The sequence below is a fragment of the Sminthopsis crassicaudata genome, chromosome 2 (assembly GCF_048593235.1).
Source record: "Sminthopsis crassicaudata isolate SCR6 chromosome 2, ASM4859323v1, whole genome shotgun sequence".
NCBI classification, from domain to species: Eukaryota; Metazoa; Chordata; class Mammalia; order Dasyuromorphia; family Dasyuridae; genus Sminthopsis; species Sminthopsis crassicaudata.
Genome location: NC_133618.1, coordinates 92,775,858 through 92,792,388, shown reverse-complemented (window position 1 = coordinate 92,792,388; position 16,531 = coordinate 92,775,858). Strand labels below are relative to the sequence as shown.

General features: G+C 35.0%; 1 long non-coding RNA gene across 1 annotated transcript in view; it reads right to left on the bottom strand.

The window, feature by feature from the left end:
* Positions 1-15,648, bottom strand: part of LOC141554670 (uncharacterized) — a 39,393-nt gene extending 23,745 nt beyond the window's left edge. Inside the window, exons 1-2 of the long non-coding RNA XR_012485916.1 lie at positions 15,581-15,648; positions 12,021-12,189 (exon numbers count right to left, since the gene is read on the bottom strand). This is a non-coding gene — a long non-coding RNA (uncharacterized LOC141554670). The remainder of the gene's footprint in view (positions 1-12,020; positions 12,190-15,580) is intronic.
* Positions 15,649-16,531: the final 883 nt, after the last annotated feature.

Genomic DNA, 16,531 nt, shown 5'->3' with positions numbered 1-16,531 from the left:
ATGGCCATATCTCCCCAGCAAAGGTTCTGCACCTTTTTTGTGATTCCTTTGGATGACTAGTGAAATTTCTAAACCTTTTGCCAAAATAACTCGACATTATTGCATTATTAACATGAATTCTATAAATGTATAAGATAAGCATATATATAAACACAAAGAAAAACAATGATTTTGAAAGAAAAAACATTTTTCCCCCATCAAAATTATAGGACCCTTTGAAATACATCCATGAACTCTTTTGGGTGGGGTATATTTGTGGATTTAGGAATATTTGCTCTAAGAGAATGAGGCAGGAAGGACACTTGCAGAGTGAAGACGTTTGCAGAATTTTGGTGAATAAGAAGCAAACAAAAGTTTCATTTTTTACTAGTTGCTTTCTTGAAAGTGACTGCAAGTCAAGTCAACAAAAGCATTTCTGTCTTGAGAGTTTGTGTAAAAAAAAAAAAAAAAAAAAAAAAAAAAAAAAAAAACACCCAAACTTGCTCTGGGAGGGATTCAGTGACTTTCTAGGTATTACACAGCTAATAAATAATTGGAGGAATAAAAAGATTTGTCCATGATAACAATGCCAATATGATAATGGACTACACAAAAAAGAACATAAAAAAGTAGAGAGCAAGGAAGTGATGTAGTAGATTATTTTAAATGAGTAAACTGAGGAATAAAGAGATTACGAGTGTTGAATGAGTGTCAATATTTATTGATGCCCCTTGGATAGAAAGCAGATGAGGAAGAGAGACAGATTGTGAAATAGGCATAGAATTTAAGGAAGGATAAAGTGTTTTGGAGATTTGTAGCTAAAAGCTATAGGAATCTTGACTGGGTCATAAATATGCATTGAATGACTCTCTAAGGAGAGGTGACTCACTAGTGGTTGATAGAAAGTCTGGAAGTAGCAATGGAGAATAAAAAATATTTCAATTCCCCACCTCTATCATGAGAGTGGAATATGAGTGAAAGTGCCACCAGTGGTGAAAAGGGTAGTCATGGGTGCTGTGTCATGAGTAAGAAACCAAATCTCAGTGACTGCAAGAAGGTGGAGACTTATTTAAGATGAAAAAGAACAGACATTCCAGAGAACATGAGAGGCTTGGAAAACTTTAGAATGGGAGGTTGGATAGGATCGAGTTGAAGAGGGTTGGAATAAGAAAGAGAAAGGAGTCAATGGGGAATGGAGAATAAATTTCAAAGGAGAGTGAAAGGAAATTCAGAATCATAAGGATGAATTAGGGATGAGGGGAATGGAATTATGTTACTCATTAAAGACTGAGTTTAATGATGATCATTGTCCATAGGGGATTGATTTCAGGCAAAAAGATTTCATGGCTTATCTATAGACACAAATATAATTAATAGTGAAGTCAGAATGAAGAAAGAGAGCCACTGGATTATATTTGGGGATTGACACGGTGCTTTTGACAACATCGATTCTTTCTGAAACCAAATCCTAAGTATTATTATTTCTGGGGAGGAATATCATCCCCTGGTAGCCATCCGTTTGATGATGACCCAACAAGGCATCTATGATCCTCCTGTTTGTGAATGAGCAGATCCAGACCTGTAATATACATGAGAGATCTCCTTGGGTTTTACAGGCTGCCTCCAAGGGGATTGGAGTCCTAATGTTGGCTCAGTACATTCATCTTGTTTTGATTTACAGTCTAATGAATAATTCTGGTGGTAATGACAGAACCTGCATATTTATAGAAAACTGACATTTCCTCTACATGAAATGGTGCTGGTATCTATGTAAATGCAGCTCTTTATGTGCAGCAGCTTCTGTTAGATTTAATTACTTTCTCTTGAAGTTTTAAAAGGAAGGTTTAAGGTACCAACCTCCACCTTCCCACCCCCTCACAGGAGCCTATCTTTCACCTTTCCCTTCACCCCTTTCTCCCTTGTTTCTCCAACCTACCCCACTTATCCTCCTCCCCTTTGCCCACTCCACAAAAGAAACTGCTTGAAATTAAACAAACTTAGTCACTAAAGCCAACAGAAAGTGTTATGTATGTGTTTCTTTCTTTATTGGCTTACTCCCACTCCTACCCTACTCTATTCCATCACATGATTTTGGAACATTTATTTTGCAACATTTGTCCTGTCAGTAATCTATAATTATAGACAATGTGACCATTAGAGGATCATATCTTCTTTTGGAATAATTTCAGTGAAGAATACTTAGCAAGATGCTTTGTACACATGAAGATGATGATGATGGTGATGATGATGATGATGATGGTATGGGCCTCCCTATCTCTTCCAGACTAGAAATTCAGTAGCTACTCAGGGAACAACCCCACTGGTAATCTCATGAGATCCTTGAACATCTTCTATTTTTCTAATGTGGGTCAGTTTGCTTGTCCTGGGTTCACTATTATATGCACTAAATATGGGGAAGGCACTTGATCCACAAAGTTCAGCATCTCTACTAGTAAAGACTACAGATATGTGCTATTATGTTAGTCGCACAGAGACTAAAAAATAATATTCTAAAAATTCAGAATAGAATGAGGGAAAGTTCTCATTGGACATTCCTGAAAAGAAACATGCTGGGATTGGAACCCATTTCAAATTCTTCTGTGAAGAAAGCCTAGATTTCTTTATTGTGTGTATCTTTGTACTTACTGATTCCCTTGCTTACAATACTCCCTTTCTTTCACTTCATCTCTCTAGTTTACCTTTCTTCTCTTAAGACTCGTCTTGAATCATACCCTTTGCAAAGGATGTTCCCATTTCCCCCCAAAAAAGAGAAAAAAAAGAAAAAAAAAGAAAATCAAAGAAATAAGTAGCTTCCCTCTGAGATTATCTTCCCCTGAACTCTATTGTCTTATATGCATATAGTTATTTTCAAGTTGTCTCCCACATTTCTGTAGGGAACCAGGGACCATGATTTTTTTGCCTTTCTTTTTATCCTTACACTGAGCACAATACATTGGCATATAATAGGTACCTAATAAATGCTTTTTTTGATTAGTTGACTGACAATCGTCTTGTGGTCCTCTTCATCACACCTGGAGTTTGAGGTAATGCTCTTCAGGTAAATTGGAATCAAAATATCTGTTTTTAAATACAGTTCAATTAATCAATCAGGAAAGATTTATTGGGTCTCCACTATGCTAACGATAAAATTATGCAAACAATCCCTAACTTGAAACAATTTATACTATCTGGTTAGAGGGCAAATTGTGGATACATAAAGATATATGCAAAATGGGCACAAAGGACAAAGGCCCATTTAATAGCAGAAAGAATTCAGAAAAGCTTCATGGAGAAAGTGGCACTTCTACTAAACCTTGAAGGACACAAAGGATTCTAGGAGATGGAGATGACTGAGGAGGGCATTCCAGACAAGGGGAACAACCTATGCAAAGGTATGGAGGCAGAATTTTAAGCTTTATTTATAAAGAACAAAAAAAAGTTTGGTCCATAGGTTTCAAGAAGAAGAGCAATGTATAATAATGCAAGGGTATAAAACAGTTTATGTGCTAAGAATTGCTTATATTTTATTTTAGAGGTAATAAGAAATCAATAGTTTACTAACTAGGGAAGTGACACAGAGAATTTGATGTTTTAAGAAATCAGCTACATGACTGTGTAAAGGAAGGACTGGAAAAGGGAGAGATTTGAGGAAAGGCAATCAAGTAATAGATTAGTGCAATAGTCTAAGTGAGACATTATTAGGGCCAGAATTAAGGCAGATGCTGTGTAAGTAAAGATAAGTGAATGAATTTTAGTGATGTTAGAAGTAAAGATTGGCAAATGATGGTTATGCAGGGTAAGAGAGAGTAAAGAGTCAAGGATGAAATTGAAATTGTGATACTGGGTCACTTGAAAAATGGTGATATTCTCCACAGAAATCAGGAAGTACAGAAAATAAGAAATCAGGAAGAAGAATGGGGTTTAGGAGAGAACTGATGAGTTTTGGAATGTTTTATTTTAAATATCTATTTACTTTCTAGTTGATATATCTAGAAGTCAATTGGTGATATGAAATTGGCTCAAATATTATGATTTGTATGATCTTAGGGAAATTATTTTTAAATTCTTGGTCTCAATTTTCTCGTCTATTCAAAGGGGATGATTATGTTTGTACTACCATTCTCACAGAATTGTTTTGAGAATAATAATTTATGAACCTGAAGAGTGCTATAGAATATAGACTTAGGAGGGACGTCAGAGACCATCTAATCCAAATTATACCTAAGAAATACTCTGTTTTGATATATCTGACAAGTAGATGCCACCTTTTGCTTGAAGATTTCTCCAGTGACAAAAACACACTACCTCCCAAGGGAGTTCATTATTATTTTGGAAGATTGTTATTGCCAGAAAAATATTTTCTTATGTCAAACCTAAATGTCAAACTTCTTTTCAGCTTCCTCCCATTGCTCTTAATTCTTCGCTTTAGGCCAAAGACAACAAGTCCAACCACTTTTACATGTGATAGTTCTTTTATGGATGACTTCCAACTTATCAAAACCCTTCCCAAAATGTGTTGCACAGAAATTAACATAGTACTGTAGTAGATCAGTCTAAAAAGGGCAAAGTGGAATTATATACTGTTCTCACATCTTTGGTCCTATATGTCATGCCTATATTAATGTAACTTAAGGTCGAATTAAAATGCCTTTCCTATTATACTATAGATTTGTATTGAACTCAATATCCACTGAAGTTTGAAGATTATTTTCAAACAAACTGCTATCTCGCTGTGCCTCTCATACCTTAGACTTTTACAGATGATGTTTTGAACCCAAGTGTGAAATTTCTTATGTTTGTTCCTACTAAGTTGGATTCAGCTTAATAGTCTATTGTGTTAATTTTTTTTTCTTTTGGATCCTGAATTTATCTTCTCCTAACTTTATGTTACAGGTAAATTTGATAAACATTTTGTCTTTGACTATATTCAAGGCATTGATGAAAACAGAGGGCTGGTCCCACATTTTTCTTGGTGTAGGGAACATATTAAGAAATAAACTTTTATCATTGTGTATCTACAAATTTCAAAGAATTGAATATAGTCAAAAAGAGTAGACTGGGACACTAAAAAGTTATTACTCAGGATCATACGGCCATTATGTGACAGTGACTCAAATCAGGTCCTCCTGACTTTAGGTCAATTGTCTATCTCCAATGCTATACTATTTCTGAATTTCAGCTTCCAGGGATTGAAGCCATTTATCATTTTTTTATTCAATGACTTTCTCCATGGAAAGATCTAAGTATAAACTGTGCCTCTGATACCTATTGCCTTGTGTGATTTTAGGCAAATAATCCCACCTCTGTGTGTCATAAATTCTTCATGTGTAAAATGAGAGGGTTTGACTTGTTCTACGAAACTGGCAACTCTTTCCAAGCTAACATCAAAACCATTCGTAACTACTGCTAAGATCTAGGCATTCAACCAGCTCCAAATTCATCTAACTATTTTGTTATGTGGCCCACATATCTCCAGGTAGTTCACAAGAATAGTACAAGAGATTTTGTTAAATGCTTCAGTACAATTCATCTTGATTCTCTTGGTCTATATTGTCAATAAAGGAAATCAAGTTAACATCTGTTATAAGTGAAGCCATTCTATTTTGTTACAATTACCACTTTCATTTTCTGAATATTCACATAAAATCAGTTTATGGGTAATCTATATTGAAGTCTCTACTATTGGTACAATCTATATACCAATCAGTATATTGGTATAGTCTTTTTTTTCACAAAGAGATAAAGAGACACTGACATTTTCTATGTGTTCCTCAATAACCATAACTACCCAGTCTCAAAATCCAGAGATGTGCTTGCTATAGTCACTAGGAATTGACTATTATGAAAACTGAGAGATATCTTCTTGATGAAGGGAGAGAAAGAAGAATACTTAGTGTCTCTAAGCAAAGAATCATATTAAAGAAGAGTTGGTTCAAGTTCAAACAATCACTATGGTCTTTATTCAGCAAGACAAAATTCTCCATTCTGGAGTCAAGTATCAGGCATATTCCAAAGTGCATACAAGATTATAAGTATACTCCTAAGAAAGTTATAATAATTCCTAGCTTTTACCCAATACCAAAGCATGTTGATTCTTTTTTCTTTGTCATAAATTCCAATATTTGTTAGTTAATTTCCCCCACGATTCTCATCACTTCCACTCTTGAGACCTAGTTCTTCAGTGACTGTGATAATTAAGTAAATAATTTCAGTTCCTCTCATTGATTCTTAGACTTTTTGAAGGAACTCATAATTAAATCATTAAATCAACCTACAAAGTATTAATTAGTTAATTAATTGCTCTTTCTCTGAGAAATGGAGAAAGAAAGGAGAAAGAAGACTGGAAAAAGAGAAAGAGGAGAGAGAGAGAGAGAGAGAGAGAGAGAGAGAGAGAGAGAGAGAGAGAGAGAGAGAGAGAGAGAGAGAAAGAGAAAGAGAGAGAGAGACTTCCAGCAGACATCCAGATTGTCCAAGTATGCTATAACAACTATCATATTTCTGTCACAAGGTTATGACCATAACCAATTTTCCTATATCTGCTTTCTCCCTAGATAGTCTAGATGTCCTCACTGACAATATTATTTCTGTTTTTGCTTTTCATCTTCTTTTTCCCCTTTCATTACTAAATTTCCTCACATGTTAATATTGTTCTGTCTCATTCCCTTTTGTATCCGCTACTCCTTTCAAATTAAATATATTCTTCCACAGCTATGTTCTTGTCATGGATCCTCACTCTTAGTTATTATTATGATGTCAAACTCTCCTCTGTGATAGTTGATCCTTAGGCTTTTTAGAATTTTAACTCTTACACTGTTATTATCACTATTAGCTCACTGCCTGGCACATAGGAGAAATTTAATAAATGCTAGTTGACTAGTTAACCATTATTAGGACTTATATTTCACTTATATTGCTTTGTGATATCTTCTGTATTTATTGTTTCTTTTCTGTTGTTGCTTTATTTTCCATGTTTTCCCTACTTTCCCCATATTTGAGAAGCTCTTTTAAAACAGAAACTGTATCATGATACTTCCTATATATCCTGCCTTTTTGTCCCATATGCTTAATAAGTATTTGTTGATATTTTCCCCATATATTACAAAATAAATAAGTCTAAAAGCCTTTCAAAAGTTGCATACTAAGTGAAGGGTCAAAGTCAAAAATGTGGTTGAAATAAAGGCAACTAGATGGCTCAATAGATAGAGTGCTGAGCCTTTTTCCAGACCTATTTAATTTAATCCACTGGAGAAGGAAATGGTAAATTACTTTCAGAACCTTCAGCAAGAAAACTCCATAGACATTATTGGTACTCTATAGTACAACAGTCAGGAAATCGGACAAGATTGAACAACAAACACCTGGTTTAATGGAAAGAGTAGTGAACACAGGTTCAAATCCCCAGGAACTATGTGATTCTCAGAAAGTCAATTAACCATGAAGTGGGTAAGGAAGTCCCTAGAATTCATCTATCAAATTATAAATCATGGTATTTCAAGTGATAAAAATCAGAAATCTTTAATATAATTCGGGTAATATTTAAGTGATTTCACATTCAAAGACTGAAGTTAAGACAATGAAGAATGATTTATATTCACAGCTCATCTGGCCAGATGATCTCTTTCCAAGAGACAGATGGAGGGAAATTGTTTCTATGCTACTCCAGGAATGGGGTGGAAAAAGGACAAAACCTATTCTTGTTTCCCTTCTGGTACTTTCTTATTTACTTCTCCTTGATCAGCAGATATTTTAGTTACTCTGACTTAGCCCACAATTAAAGAATATATAAAAATACATTAGTAATTAGTATATCAATTTATTAAAATATTCAAGCCTATATGAAAACACCTATTTAAGTATTTCCCAGGCTTCCGTCTGCATGAATCACTTGCATAATCTCTGAGGAAAGGATTTATTAAGACAATAAAGAGACATCTTAGGAATTCTTTAAGTGCCTGAATGAATGAATGAAACTTCATCCCAGGCCCTAAGCAAAATGACAGAAATTATCACTGCTGAAGTTTTCTATGTTGCTATCACCCAAAGAGCTTACCGTGTAACTGAAAGAAAGATATCACAATACTACTGCTAATCTCTGAAGATTGTGGTAAGCAGCATAAAAAAGAAGGTGCTTTGTCTCCCCCAGCTGTGGCAAATATCAAATAGAGGATCAATTTGTGTACTTTTCTATTTTTAAGATGAATGAGACAAAAAACATGAGGACTCAGTTTTAGTCCATCTGACCCAAAACAGGCACTAATTCTTTTCTATCCCCTTATATGTAAGCATCTGTACCATCCCAAATATTTTTGATATTTCTCTATTCTTCTCCAGGAAAAATTCTAATAAAAATTGACCATGGTTTCTCATTAAGGCACTACATCCTTCATACTCTTCTCTTTTGCCTCAAGCCTTTATTTGGATTTGAAATCAAGCAGTTTGCACGGTTTGGTGATTATCTGTGTGTCTGCTCTATTGACTTCATTATGAATATTTAAATAATGTGAAGTGCTATCATGACAAATGCACTTTCCTGGGAGAAAGATCTGTCCCCTGTACTTTGCAGAATTCATAAATAGCTATTGCCCTGCATGACGTCAGTAGAACTCTTGAATGAATTAAACTCTTGTAATCACAAAGGACCCATCATTCCCAATATTATATGTATATTTTATAATTATTTGTAATAGGAACTGTGCAATAGGAGCTCTTAGGGTGCCTGCCATAAGTACTAATTAAATTATATAGCAAATGCATGCCCAATTGGTTTAAATGCCTGAATTCTGAGCAGTATTGTTGTGAATAAATGTACATATGCTCACAGCTCCTTCTGAGGCACTCCATTTCATTATTCTGAGTGGTTCCTTTCTCCATCCAGGATGAAAGACAGGAGGAAATATGAGTGGCTATCAAAAGAAATGAAATTAGGAATCTGGATCCAGGCCCTAATGGAAGATTAAGTACCTGGTAAGAATTGTAGACCTCACCTGAGCCTCTGATTTCCAAATTTGATCCCAGAAATGAGGTACAGGGGACAAAGAGAAAATAAAGTTTGCATAAAATTCCTCAAAATACCATTCTGAAATCTCTGTCACCCATGCCTAAAATGACGTCTGATCTATTTTTCCAGTACTGTCCAGTACAGAAGTATCACCTGTACCTAAATGGCATCAATGAGTTGTTCTCTTAATGAAATAATCATTGAGCATTTCCTGAAGTACTAAGGTAGACTCTGTGCAGGAATGAAAAAGAAATAAAGGAAAAAGAAAGATGTGATTTCCAGAATGGTTATCTAACTCTCTTTCTTTAATCAAACTCTCCATTGGGAATTAAAGGACCAATGCTCACCTTGGATGGCTCAGGTTCCAACCTAGATTTTTTGCAACTCAAACCATGAAAATTCACTGGAGGATTCAATTATTAATTTCTCTTTTATTAGGAAGCCCTGAATTCCCATTGGGTATTGTTGTTCAGTCATGTCCATCTCTTAGTGATCCATGGCACATCAGACCCTTCTTTCCTCCATTAACTCATACAGTCTGTCCAAGCTCATGTTCATTGACACGTGCATAGTTGAGCATCCTTTTATTTTGTGCCTAACTGCTTCATCCTATTATGGAGTTATTTTTAGTTGTCCTTTGTTTTTCTCCAATAACGTGTTGGACACTTTCTGACCTATGGGGTTGATTTTCTAGAATAATTTGTCATTTCTCTAGTGGATCACCTTTTGTTAGAACCCTCTATTATGGCCTGGATCTTCTGAATCTTTTTTTTTTATATAACTAATGTGGAAATATATTTAAGATGATTGTCCAAGTATAATCTATAATAAAATTGCTTGGAAAGGGGAGATGTAAGGGAGGGACAAAGAAAAAATTTGGGACTCATCATCTTACAAAAATGAATTCTAAAGACTATCTTTATATAATTGGAAGAAAAATAAAATACTATTAAGTAAAAATAAAAGGAAACAAACAAGGAGGGAGAGGTGACATCCTTTTCCCTCATGTTGAAAAAGGTTTATGATCATTCAAAGGAAAGGTCTCCAAGTGATGACTCTTCTTCATCTCTTGATATTGAGTTCTTAATGTCTTCCTTCTACTTCCCTAAACAGGAACTGATGGTCTAAGTCCATCTTATATTTCTATAAAATTTCTGGTGTCTTATTTCTCCTCAGACTGCCCCTAGGTCTATTGGTAGTACATAAGATTCTAGATTTGAGAGATTAAAAATGAATTTAGACATTTTCTATTTCAACTGCTTCATTTTTATAGATGAGGAAAACAAATGCAGAGAAGTTGGCCCAAGGCTACATAGTATTAAAGGGCAGAAATAGATTTAAAATCTGAATCTTTTGACTCCAAACCCAATGTGTTTTCTACTGTATCACACTCTCCATGTTATTCTGACCACTGCATGTCCTTGACATAACTCATAATTATGACCTTAATAAGTCTTTTTTTTAATTGGCTCAATATTTATTTTTGATAGAGTTTTGAAATGATCCAACCTTTCTGGAAAACAATTTATAATTGTGCTCAAAGGACTATAAAACTGTGCATACCCTTCTTTGATTCAGCAACATCTCTATTGGATCTGTATCTCAAAGATATTATAAAAGAGGGATAAAAGACTCATATGTACAATTTTTTTTTTACAGTGGCAAGAAACTAGAAATTGAGGGGATGCCCATCAATTAGGAAATGACTGAATAATATAGTTATATAAGAAAGAATAAGCAAGCTGATTTCAGTAAAGGCCTAGAATGATTTACATGAATTGATGCTAAGTGAGTAGAACCAAGAGAAAATTGTATATAGAGACAACAAGACTATGTGATGATCAATTCTGATAGAGTTAGCTCTTTTCAACAATGAGGTGATTTAAAGCAATTCCAATACATCTATGGGGAAAGAGCCATCTGCCTCCAGAAGAAATTTGGAGACTGAATGTAGATCAAGGAATAGTATTTTCACCTTTTTTATTGTAGTTGTTTGCTGCTTGTTTTTTTTTTTTTCTTATGTTTCCCCCACTTTTGATCTGATTTATTTAGCACAGCATGATGAATATAGAAATATGTTTAGAAGGATTGTACATGTTTAACCTATATCAAATTGCTTGCTGTCTAGAAGAGATGGAGGAAAAGGAAGAAAAATTTGGAACACAAGGTTTTGTTTTGTTTTTAAATGGTATTTTATTTTTCCAAATACATGCAAAGATAATTTTCAACATTTCAACATTCACCTTCACACCACAAGGAAAAACAAAATACTATTAATTTGTTTTAAAATGGGCTCAAAGCTTTACGACATTTGAGTGCGATGGGTTGTTAATTATCCCTTAATTTTCCTCTGTTTATATTTATAGCCCCATTCTTTTTTGGATGTATTCTCACACTGTCAGGGCACATTCTCAGAAAATTGCAGTATAGGGCCTATCCCTCACCTACTCCCAAATAATCAAACAGCTATAATTTCTTTTATATTTGTTTGCCCCCTTCCCATAACCCTCTCCTGTTGCTGTATACTTACTTGCAAATTAAGTTCAAATAATAGCTCTGTATATGAAATCTCCCCAGGTAAACACACATATTGAACTTGAATAATGATCCCGGTTTACAGTTTTAAAAGGTCTAGCTTTTGCCATAGACTAATGATGCCCAGGACTTTAAAGACATTTGAAAAGTTGTTGTTTTTTTTTCCCCTTTGAAAAATGCCTAGGATTAGATCATTCTGCATGCTGGTTTCTACATTAATGCAGACTCCTATGCAGCACTAAATTGAATTAGAGTAGACTTCAGCAGACCATTGTGAGGAATATGTATTTACCAGTTTTAAAAGCTTCCTGGAAGATTTAGGAGGGCAGGAGTGTTTCAGTCACAATCCATTAACCCTATTTATCATCCATTGAAAATGTCTAAGCGTGAAGCCATTTTCAATCTCTGCTAATGTGCCTAGAACTGATATAGCATAGCATATTTAATTTCCACACTGCATTATGTAGTTGTGTTTTGTGTTTGTGCATTGAAAGGTAGCAGAACTCACAAATTCAAGATCTTCACTTCTGTCCAGTCAGCTGACATTGTGGAAGCTTCAATTTCCTTTGCCTTCCCAGTAGATGCTTCAGATTTTCATCCTTTTAGGAGAGCATGGATTGGAGCTGCCTTATCTGACTTCTTATTCTCCTATGCATTCAGCTCAAAGCACCTCTAGCCTAGTAAAGACATGATTCAGGAATAAAACATATGGCCAATTCTTTTTATAAGCATAACCCTAGACTTAAGTCTTTTTATGCATTTTCATTCCTTGAACATTTTTTTTCCACTGCCAGAAGGACTTGTATCTGTTCCTTAGTTGGTACAATGCTAGGAAGAGCCACTAAGTCAATAAGAATTTATTGACTACCTACTCCATGTCTATCGTGTCAGACGATATATGGGAAGGAAGCAAGAATCTGAACATTACCAATTCCTAGGACCAAAAAGCCTAAAAAATAGAGTGGGAATGGTGTCAAAATGAAGTGGTGGAACTGGAGCATTACAGCCCATTGTGCAAGTAAACAAGGTCTAGGATATGATCCAGTTGGACAGATGAGAGGTAGAAGAGTGAAATATCCTGAAATTTGGTAGAGATAGGATGCAGAAATCAGGTACAGGTTCATAATCAAAGGATACATAAGTATAGAATTATATATATATATATATACATATATATATATATATATATACATATATATATATACATATGTATATATATATAATATAGTAATATATAATTACATAGGATTAAAATGAAATTAATAACAATAGCAATTGACAAATGTGTACAGTGTGTCCCAAAACTTTGGAATATTTACACATATTCTCGCATTTAGCCAGCACAACCATCCTGTACTCTCAAGAAACACACTATGATCTTAGTGGATAGGCAGATGCCGCCTAAGTCAAGAAGGCATGAGTTTAATTCTTTCCTCTGTGTCTAACGAAATCATTTAATCTCTTAATGCCCAAGAAATTCTCTAAAATAAAGGCACAGAATATGAATCTGCATTAATAGGGGGAATTTTCTCACACAGAAATTCCCTATGCTGATGAAATTATAGATCAAACATAATCACAAAATTCTACCTATCCTGTGAGACATATACATATCTACCTAGAAATATGATTTTGCCAGTTTTAGACAAGATGAAGTTCAGAGAAGTTAAACAGGATACGTAAAGTGTACAATTATAATCAGCAATTCAGTCGAGGTTTAAGGCATCAGGACATTACAGAGTCAAATGAGGAGACTAGACTAAACCAAGAACTAGCAAATGAATTAAAAAATTTAAACGGAGCTGCCTCTGGGAATTTTGTCCCATCAAGTAATCTTTCATGTAATGCTGGTAAAGGTGGGAACCAATTCCCAAGTGTCCTTATCCTGTGATTGGCGAGTTTGTTTTTTTAAGGAATTAGTGATTTCAGTGGTTTAGGGAGATCAGGCTGAGACCCATCTATCAAAAGAAACCTTTTCTTGAAATTCTAAGTCTTAAAGAGTTGGGGTAGGTGGGATGGGAATGGAGATATTAATTGACTCATTTGGAGAACCACAGTCAATATGTATCAGGGGGAGGACATAATAATAACAATAAGTGATGATAATGATGATGACATTTATATAGTGCTTTCTATATGCCAGGCACTATTTTTCATAATTTTTATCTCATTTGAACTCATACCTTCTTTGCTTCAAGAATGGCTCCCTATTCACTCTACCAAACTGCCTCTTAAGTCTATAGATAGTTAGGAGAAATAAAAAGTAAACATGACTGAGGTGGAGATATGGATGGTTATTAAGCCCAGGACTGAAAAGAAGAGAAAAAACAAACACAAGACTGGATCCCTTCCTTTTAAAAATAGTCACTCTAGTTATGGATGTGAGATAAATATGCAAAAAATGGAGATAAATAGGTGACATATAATCAAATGTTAAATTGTGTAGATCATAAGAATTATAGGAATGTTACAGTAAAAGGAGAGCTCAGAATGAGCTCCAAATAAAGAAGTTTTCTAGAAAAAAAGTTGCCCTTGAGGGGCAATTAAGATTTAGTATAGATAGGAGGGCATTCTGAATGTGGAGGGAGCAGTATAAGTAAAAACAAAGATGTAGGGGTAAAATCTCAAATAATTCATTTTACCTTATTTGGGGGTTTTATCCTATTTTCTGGAGAAGATGGTAAAAAAGTTATTTATTTCTACATCTGGATCTAGGTGATCCTACATATTTTCCCTTTGTTCAGATCATACTCCTTGTGAATGTCGTCGTTTAGAACTTATCCCTTGCTCGGCTAGCAGAACATATTTATGACTGACCTGCATGAGCATAGTAATTTCAGTACATGGAGCTAATAATCTACTTGAGAGTTTGTGACTCCAGCCCAGTGAACTGCATTATCCACTCCCACGTGTGATTAAAATCTGAATTAGAAAGCAAAGTTGGACTCAGTAGTGGAATAGTAAAACTATGACACATCACCACAAACTGGGCATTGTGCCCTATGTACCCACAGTAATCAAGAAAGTTCCCATCAGCACTCTCTGAAAGTTTTTTTTTGTTGTTGTTTTTTTTAGTGTTTTTCTTCTGATACAAACCAAAAGACAACTCAAGAACTCTGGTTGGCCTGGTTTAGGAGTACAGACTGTGGTCTTATATGTGTATCCTTAACTCTCTGAGCCTGGAGGCAGGGATCAAGGGTTCATAGCATTATGCAATCATAAGAATATCTAAGAGACTTTATAGGGGACTCTCATTTTAGGAAATTGAACCTCAAAAGTAAAGTAATTTGCCCATAGTTATATAGGTATGCATATCACTCCCCTTTATAATGGGTACTTTGCAATATCCTTTGCAGGGCCTCTCTTCTCTCTCTCTCTCTGTGTCTCTCTCTCTGTGTGTGTCTCTCTTTCTTTCTCTCTCTTTCTGCCTCTGTCTCTCTGTCTCTCTTTGTGTCTCTGTCTCCATCTCTATGTCTCTTTATCTCTTTGTCTTTTTTCCTCTGTCTCTGTTTCTCTTTGTCTCTGTTTCTCTCTCTGTCTCTGTCTGAATTTCTCTTTCTTGCTCCTTCTCTCTCTCTCTCTCTCTCTCTCTCTCTCTCTCTCTCTCTCTCTCTCTCTCTCTCTCTCTCTCTCTCTCTCTCTCCCTCCCTTCCTTCCTCCCTCTCTCTCTGTGTCTCTGTGTCTCTGTCTCTGTCTCTATGTCTCTTTGTCTCTGTTTCTCTATCTCTGTCTCTGTTTCTCTATCACTCTGTCTCTGTCTCTCTCTTCCTCCTTCCCCCCTTTCTCTTACTTTCTTTCTCTCTCCTTATTAATTCCCATGTGTTTAATACCAGCTCCATACAGAAAACTCACAGATCTATTTCCTGAGAATCAACTTATCCAAAATATACTCCTCATCATTTCCCCCCAAGCCATCCCTCTTCCAAACTCTGATATTTCTATAGAAGGTACCACTGTCTTTCCAGTCCCCTTAGTCCATAACCTTGGCACTATAATCAATTTTTCACATTCTCTCTCTCATCCCATACATCCAGTAAGTTCCCTCCCCCCCTTTTTTAAAATTTCTACCTCTCCGCAACATCCCTTGAAGCTGACTCTTTCGCTCTTTTCACAAAGTACTTAGTTTAAACCCCCCTCATAATCTCTCACCTAGGTTGCTACAATGACTTCATAATTGAGATCTCCTATGTCAGGACTTCTACAACTCTCATCCATTCTTCACACAGCTGACAAAATGGCAAAAGGATTTTTCTTAAGAAAATTCCTGACCATATCATTCCTGTTTCTAACCAAAGCCAGTGCTTCCTTATTGCTTCTAGGATAGAATAAATGCCTGTTTGGTTTTAAAATCCTCAATAATCTGGCCCTAATCTGTATTTTTAACTTATGTAAATATTACTCCCCTTACACTGTACAGTCTAATTGCCATCTTTCAGTTCTTTATAGATGATACTCCATTTCCTCTTTCTGTAATTTTTTTTTTGTCCATCCCAGTTTAACCCACAATACCTTGAATTCCAGGGCATCTTTATATATAGTGTATTAAATGCTGGGCCTGGAGTCAGGAAGACATGAGTTGAAATCTGGCTTCAGACACATATAAAACGTGTGTGATCCTGGGTAGTCATTTAATAATGAATATTCAGTTTCTCAAATATAAGTTGAGAATAATATTAGTATCTAAATTCCAGGGTTGTTTTGAGGATCAAATGAGATTATTATTTGTAAAGTTCTTAACTCTATTATTTTAAACTTTATTATTTATTACTGTTTGACCCACAGTAGATGCTTAATAAATGCTCATTTCCTTCTTTTAACCTCATAGAAACCTTGTCAATCAAGATACCCTTCAATAATCAGATTCTACCAATTATTAGTGCTCTTCTTTCATAATTATCTTGTATTTAACTACCCAGTATGAATTTTTAATTTATTCTTTAAAAATTTATAAAATATACTGACATGTTGCTTATTTTGTTCCTTGAGAAAATAGGTTTTTTTCTTTTTTGAAAAAAGTAC